This window comes from Triticum aestivum, chromosome 7A (assembly GCF_018294505.1).
Source record: "Triticum aestivum cultivar Chinese Spring chromosome 7A, IWGSC CS RefSeq v2.1, whole genome shotgun sequence".
NCBI classification, from domain to species: Eukaryota; Viridiplantae; Streptophyta; class Magnoliopsida; order Poales; family Poaceae; genus Triticum; species Triticum aestivum.
Window position 1 is genome coordinate 11,891,372 of NC_057812.1, and position 8,051 is coordinate 11,899,422.

Consider the following 8,051-nt stretch of genomic DNA (forward strand, 5'->3'; position numbering starts at 1 on the left):
CATCATAGCCATGGAGAAAAGAAAGTGAGAAAGAGGATGAAAAGGAGAAAAATACTAAAATCATGCTAATTTTCATTAGAAGACTAATATATGGATGGAAACGGTTAATCTCACAAATGAATTTTTGACATAATAACTATTTTTAGGGGTATTTTTTTACATAATAACTGAATATTCATATTATGAGCATAAACACAAACTAGCCCGTGTCCGGGCTGACAGTGCAACACAAATAGACCTACTTACGTAGCACATGAATCTAGTAGTGCTACGACACTTGCAATTATAACAAGTCTCTAAAGTTGAAAACATATAGACTCCACTAATAAAGATTACTACTACAAACAAACCTTTATTCACAAGTGTGAGTGAACTGGTATATATCGTCTCTGCGACCGCGACGACCGGCGACCGATGACCAGGCCACGACTGTTGTTGAGTCTTCTAGGGGAGCTTTTGCCTTTTCACGCGGATATTAGCCAATGTTTTAGATAGCGGGCTATTGCCAAATAGCAGAGGACCTCAAAATCAGCTATAGCGGAGCTATAGCGGGCTATTTGTACATAGGACTATTTAGCGACACCCTGCTGAAAAGGCTATATAGCGGGCTATAGCGGAGCTATAGCCGGCTATTTAAAACATTGATATTAGCCCAACTAGCTCTGCTCCACTCCTCACCGAAGCTCAGTAGCTAGTAACAAACTACGGACAAACATAATGGCGAGCAGCTATCCTCCATCCCACCTTCTACTACTCCTGGGCGTCCTCCTGCTGGCCGTGGCCGGCAAATCGAGCTCGCAGTCCACCTCCGGCGACCAAGCAGCCACCCTCCTAGCTATCAAGAAAGAGTGGGGAAATCCAAGGCAACTTGTGTCGTGGGACCCCATCGCCAACGCCGACCACTGCACCTGGACCGGCGTGGTCTGCGGCCGCAACGAACGCGTGGTGACTGGGATATCCTTGCCGATGCTGAACATCAACGGCAAGGTACCGGAGTCTCTGTGCGACCTGCCGAGCCTCACACACCTCGACCTCTCCTACAACAACCTCACCGGCGGGTTTCCCGGCGCCCAGCTCTACGCCTGCTCCCAGCTCCGCTTCCTCGACCTCTCCTGCAACGCCTTCCACGGGGTCCTTCCGGATGACATCAGCCGCCTGTCGCAGGCCATGGAGCACCTCAACCTGTCGGCAAATTACTTCGGTGGCGCCGTGCCGGCCGCGATGGCCGAGCTTCCGGCCCTAAGGTCGCTGCTTCTTGACACCAACCAGTTTACCGGAGAGTACCCAGCAGCCGAGATAAGCAAGGGTACCCGATAAGCAAGCTCACCAGGCTCGAGCAGCTGACGCTTGCCTGGAACCCGTTCGCGCCGGCGCCTGCACCGCCGAAGTTCGCCAAGCTGGCCAACCTGAGCTACCTCTGGATGTCTGAGATGAACATGACCGGCGAGATCCCAAAGGCATACTCGAGCCTAGTGAACCTCCAGCTAATTGCTATAACCAAGAACGATCTCACCGGCGAGATCCCGGCATGGGTCTGGCAGCGCCCAAAACTCGAGTACTTGTACCTGTTCGCCAATGGACTCACCGGCAAACTACCGCGCAAAATCAGGTCGGTGAATTTGATAGAGCTTGATGTGTCGTCGAACCATCTCACAGGAGAAATACCAGAAGACATTGGTAACCTCAAGAACCTGACCATACTATTCATGTACACCAACCAGCTCACCGGCATCATTCCAGCAAGCATAGCGATGCTCCTCAATCTTAGGGACATCAGGCTACATGAAAACAAGCTCTCGGGTGAGCTGCCGGTGGAGCTTGGGAAGCACTCGCCTCTCAGCAACCTCGAGATTTCCATCAACAACCTGTCTGGCCCGCTCCCAGAATCAATTTGCGCCAACGGGATGCTCGACGACATTGTGGTCTCCAACAACAGCTTGTCTGGCGAGCTCCCGAAAAACCTCACGGACTGCGTCCTGCTGAACAACCTCATGATCTCCAACAACAGCTTCCACGGCAAGTTTCCCGAGAAAATTTGGTCATTGCCGAAGTTGACCAAGTTGGTGATAGAGAGCAATGGTTTCACTGGGTTTTTACCGGCCAAGATACCTGATAACATCAGGTGGATTGATATGGGGAACAACAAGTTTTCTGGGGCCCTACCAACATCGGCAACCGGGCTGCAGGTGTTCAGGGCGGCAAACAACCTTCTCTCCGGCGAGCTACCGGCCGACATGAGCAAGTTTGCCAACCTTACACGTTTGGTATTGCGTGGCAACCAGCTAACTGGTTGCATAACATGAATCATACAACCACGAGTGAATTTGTTGCAGAAGCCCAGGACTCTCAACTTGTGCACGATACGATTTGAAGTTCTTGACAACGGAAATTTGGTAATAAGAGACCAAGTGAATAGTTCATCCTTGTTCTGGCAAAGCTTCGATGAACCATGTGGTACACTGCTACCTGGAGCACAGCTAGGATATAATAATATGATCATTACTAGCGAGGCTACCAATAATGTTTCTTGTTTCTTGGTTTCTCAACTGGAGAGGAATACAGACCAAACAAGAAGGTTTACTATCTCCACTTTTTACGGCTATTATCCCCGCACTTATTATTAGGGCTATTATCCCCGCCCTTCTTATTACAGCAGTTCTATTACGACCACTTATTCTGACACTTTCCCGAGCTGGATGGATATTGACGAAGATGAAGACTCTTTATCTTTGTCCAACAATTCACATGTATATGTAAGGTTGCATTCTGATGGTACTGTTCAGGCCCGTACCACACACATGTGCGGGGTGTGCGCATGCACAGGGCCCTCAAATCATCGGGGCCCCAAATTTTCATATATTGGGTATTACTAATGAACTGATACTAGTAAATTATGTCTTAAAAAAACTGATACTAGTAATTAGGGGCAGGTAGCGTTGATGGTTGAATAATCAAATAATGGAATCGTACACTCTACTAGTACTAGTGCTACTTTTTTTTTGCGGGTATAGTACTAGTGCTACTCCATAGGCAAAGAATAAACTCAGCCAATTATTACATGAGACTTTACACAAATTAATTCGCTAGCCTTTCCTTGTGCATGGCTCTCATCTGCTCTTCATCTTCCTCGGACCTCAGGCACAATTCCCCTTTCTCAATTCTTAAATCCTCATCCTGATAAAAAAAATTCTTAAATGCTCACCAATGTTCACTCCTTGCTAATGTTCCACTCTCCTAATCCCCCATCTACAGTTCAACGTTTCTCTCAACCTCCTTGACCGCCCGTTGCCGGCCCTACAACCTGTGTGCATCGGCATCAACACGAACCTCGACTATAGTTGAAGGCTATAAGTTCTTGTTGGCCACATCCTGGCTCATCAAGAAGAGAACCTAGAGTCACACATGTTGCCGCCCCATAGTTTGCTTCTCATGTTAGTCTAAGGTTGCTTCATTCCATTTTATCTCTATCTTCAGTCTTTGTTTGTCTCTTTGTTTTACTTTTTACAATGTTTGTAGAATGGGCAGTATAAGACATGATAATATAGAAAATTATAAAAATACATATATAAAGAATTGAGGGCCCACATTTTGATCTTGCACGATCTTGCACTAGGCCTCCGTTTTGTCAGATACGGCCCTGGTACTGTTACTGCTGCTAAACTATGGGGTTGTGGGACTGTGTTGTGGTCTTCTCGAGATTCCAGGAAGGAAAAACCAGAATGCGTGCAAGAAATATTGGATTCCAAGAAAAAGAAGTCATATAGCACCTGGAACTGCAAGAGGCTGTTGGGTAACGTAGTAATTTCAAAAAAAAATCCTACGCACACGCAAGATCATGATGATGCATAGCAACGAGAGGGGAGAGTGTGTCCACGTACCCTCGTAGACCGAAAGCGGAAGCGTTAGCACAACGTGGTTGATGTAGTCGTACGTCTTCACAATCCGACCGATCAAGTACCAAACGCATGGCACCTCTGGTTGATGTAGTCGTACGTCTTCACAATCCGACCGATCAAGTACCAAACGCATGGCACCTCTGAGTTCAGGACACGTTCAACTCGATGACGTCCTCGAACTCCGATCCAGCCGAGCTTTGAAGTAGAGTTCCGTCAGCACGACGGCGTGGTGACGATGATGATGTTCTACCGACGCAGGGCTTTGCCTAAGCACCGCTATGATACTATCGAGGTGGATTATGGTGGAGGGGGGCACCGCACACGGCCAAGAGATCCAAGAGATCAGTTGTTGTGTCTATGGGGTGCCCCCCTCCTCCGTATATAAAGGAGGGGAGGAGAGGGCCGGCCAAGGGGAGGAGGCGTGCCCAAGGGGGGGAGTCCTACTCCCACCAGGAGTAGGACTCCTCCTTTTCCTATTTGGAGAGGGAGAGGGAAGGAAGGACAGGGGGGCCGGCCCCCCTCCCAATTTGGATTGGGCTTGGGGGGCGGGGCGCCCTCTCCCTTGCTCCTTTCCCCTCCTTTCCACTAAAGCCCATTAAGGCCCGTATACCTCCCGGGGGGTTCCGATAACCTCCCGGTGCTCCGGTATTATCCCGATCTCACCCGGAACCATTCTGGTGTCCAAATATAGTCGTCCAATATATCGATCTTTATGTCTCAACCATTTCGAGACTCCTCGTCATGTCCGTGATCACATCCGGGACTCCGAACTACCTTCGGTACATTAAAACACATAAACTCGTAATATAACCGTCATCGAACTTTAAGCGTGCGGACCCTTCGGGTTCGAGAACTATGTAGACATGACCAAGACACGTCCCGTTCAGTAACCAATAGCGGAACCTGGATGCTCATATTGGCTCCCACATATTCTACGAAGATCTTTATCGGTCATACCGCATAACAACATACGTTGTTCCTTTTGTCATCGGTATGTTACTTGCCCGAGATTCGATTGTCGGTATCTCAATACCTAGTTCAATCTCGTTACCGGCAAGTCTCTTTACTCGTTCCATAATACATCATCCCGCAACTAACTCATTAGTTGCAATGCTTGCAAGGCTTATAATGATGTGCGTTACTGAGTGGGCCCAGAGATACCTCTCCGACAATTGGAGTGACAAATCCTAATCTCGAAATACGCCAACCCAACAATTACCTTTGGAGACACCTGTAAAGCACCTTTATAATCACCCAGTTACGTTGTGACGTTTGGTAGCACACAAAGTGTTCCTCCGGTAAACGGGAGTTGCATAATCTCATAGTCATAGGAACATGTATAAGTCATGAAGAAAGCAATAGCAACATACTAAACGATCATGTGCTAAGCTAACGGAATGGGTCAAGTCAATCACATCATTCTCCTAATGATGTGATCCCGTTAATCAAATGACAACTCTTTGTCTATGGCTAGGAAATATAACCATCTTTGATCAACGAGCTAGTCAAGTAGAGGCATACTAGTGACACTCTGTTTGTCTATGTATTCACACATGTATCATGTTTCCGGTTAATACAATTCTAGCATGAATAATAAACATTTATCATGATATAAGGAAATAAATAATAACTTTATTATTGCCTCTAGGGCATATTTCCTTCAGAGGCTTGGCTTATCTCCACGGGGAATGCAAAGAATGCATTATACATTGTGACATGAAGCCAGACAATGTACTTCTTGATGCAGAGTTCTGCCCCAAGATAGCGGACTTCAGCATGGCCAAGCTTCTAGGTCGAGATTTCAGCAGGGCATTGACAATGATGCGAGGGACCATTGGATATCTCGCACTGGAGTGGATATCGGGGTACCGATCACACATAAGACTGATGACCGAGGCACCCGTCACCTTAGGGATGAGAGTGATTACCCCATAATTCAGCCGGCGAAGGTCAATGGTCCCAGCCATGAACTCGTCGAATAGGGCCATCACCTCGGGGTTGATCACCTCCCAAAAGGTCTGGAAAAACTTCACTGGGAGGCCATCCGGGCCTGGGCCGAGGAGGGGTTCATGCACTTAATGGCCGCCCAAACATCCTCCTCGGAGAACGGGGCCGTGAGGGCCGCGTTGTCCGCGGGCGAGACGCAGCAATGGGCAGGCCAAATGTCTTGCGCTAGGGCAGGACCTCCCCGAGGGGAGGCGGAGAATAGGTCTCTGTAGAAGCCATCAACATGTGCCCGGATGTCCTCCGGTCGCTGGAGAAGGGTCAGGCCATCCCACAAGAGGGGGATGGAATTGCGGCGCCTACGGCCATTAGCAATAGCCTGGAAGTAGGCAGTATTGGCGTCCCCCTTGAGGACCCAATTCTGCGTACCTCGCAAGCGCCAGTAGGCCTCCTCGTCAGTGTAGATGACCGTGAGCTGATCTTCCAAGTCGTACCTAAGCATCCATTCGTCTGCCGAAAGACCAGCGGTGTCAGCCCGCAGGTCGAGGACCTGGATGTCATCAAGGAGAGCCTTCTTCCGCTCACGGATGTCCCGACCCACGTTAGCACCCCATCCTTTCATGAACTGCCGCGACCGCTTGGCGCAGAAATGCCAAGAATCAACGGCCGACAGGGCCCTATGGGGGGCGTCCCTCGCCTCACGCCACCTGGCGACCACCGCAGCTGCGAAGCCTGGCTGGCGCAACCAGAAGGTCTCAAAACGGAAGCTTGGCGGCAGGGGAGGGCGTTCATTCTACGAACAAAGGAGAAGGGACACATGGTCTGACCCAATCCGCGTGATCGCCCGCAGCGATGCTAGGGGACATCGAATGTCCCAATCAGGGGAGGCGAAAACTCGATCGAGGACCGAGCGAGTCGGAACAACTTGGCGGTTAGTCCAAGTGAACCTGGCCCTGACACGATCGAGTTCCCGCAGCCCCATATCCGCGATGCAATCATTGAATAATTGCATCCGAGGAAAGTTCACTAGATTATTGCTCTTGTCTTCCTCCGACCGGATGAGGTTGAAATCGCCGCCAACTACCACCGAAAACTGGGCCGACGCAACCTCCCTCCTGAGCTCAGCGAGGAATGTCTCCGACCTATGGTGGTCGGCCGGGCCATAGACCGCGATGATCTCCCATTTAAAGTTTAAGGACCGTTCGAAAACCTCCATGCTAACAAAGAACTCGCCCCAGTCCATGCGCCCAACCTCAAGGGTGGCATCCTTCACACCTAGGAGGATGCCACCCGAGAGGCCTGTGTTCCCACTAGAAGGGAGCCAGTGCCAGGCGAATAGATCGGAGCTCAAATGCTCAAGCTCCGACTGGGAGAATTCAGTACGCATCGTTTCTTGAATGGCTACAATGTCGATGCGCTCGGTTCGCATGTACTCAATGAGTTGGCGGCGCCGACCATCTTGGCCGAAACCGCGGATGTTCCAGAATAAGGCTCGCATCACGCATCCATCAGGGGGCTACTTGACCCCAAGACACGTGACGCGCTCTGGGCGCGGAGGGCGGCAGTACGAGAGCGAGTGCGGCCCCGGATCTCATCCGAGGCGGCCGACGCGTGGGTCGGGGCGCTCGGGGTGGACCCGAGCGGTGCTCCCGCGGCGGGGGCAGGGCGTGCACGGGCCTCGGCGAGCCGACCATCAAGGATCTCCCGTGCAAGGATGGCTCCTATCTGGACTAGCGGGGGGGCAACCTTCCCGCGGAATACTATGGCCGAGTCCGCTGCCACCTTAGCGAGGTGGCCAGGCGGAGCCGACTCCAAAGCAGAAAAGGAGCACGTAGCAGATGTGGCCGGGATGATCATGGTACCTGACTCGAGGTTCTGGGCAGCGGCCCGGAGGGCGGCGATCTCGGGGATGGGAAGGGCCGGGCCACCCGGCGGCTTGGCCGCCTCAATCCGAGCACTGCGGCGCGAGGAGGACACCGGGGACAAGGTCGAACGGCCCCTCCTGGAGCAGGCCGCAGTCCGAGGGGGAGGAGGTGGGGCGGCCACTGGTGTGGTCACCACCACCGCCAGGCCCGCGGGAGTAGAGCTCGACGGCGACAAGGGGGGAGCAGGGGACGCCAGGGGATGGAGGAGGGTCCGCAGGAGCGCCATCCCCCCACGGGTGGGCTGGCCGGCCGAGCCGAGGAGCCAGGAGCGACCTCCGAAGGCCCC

At 51.6% G+C, this 8,051-nt stretch overlaps 1 pseudogene; it reads left to right on the plus strand.

The window, feature by feature from the left end:
• The first annotated feature begins 717 nt into the window (after positions 1 to 717).
• Positions 718 to 2,303, plus strand: LOC123152787 (receptor-like protein 52; annotated as a pseudogene).
• Positions 2,304 to 8,051: the final 5,748 nt, after the last annotated feature.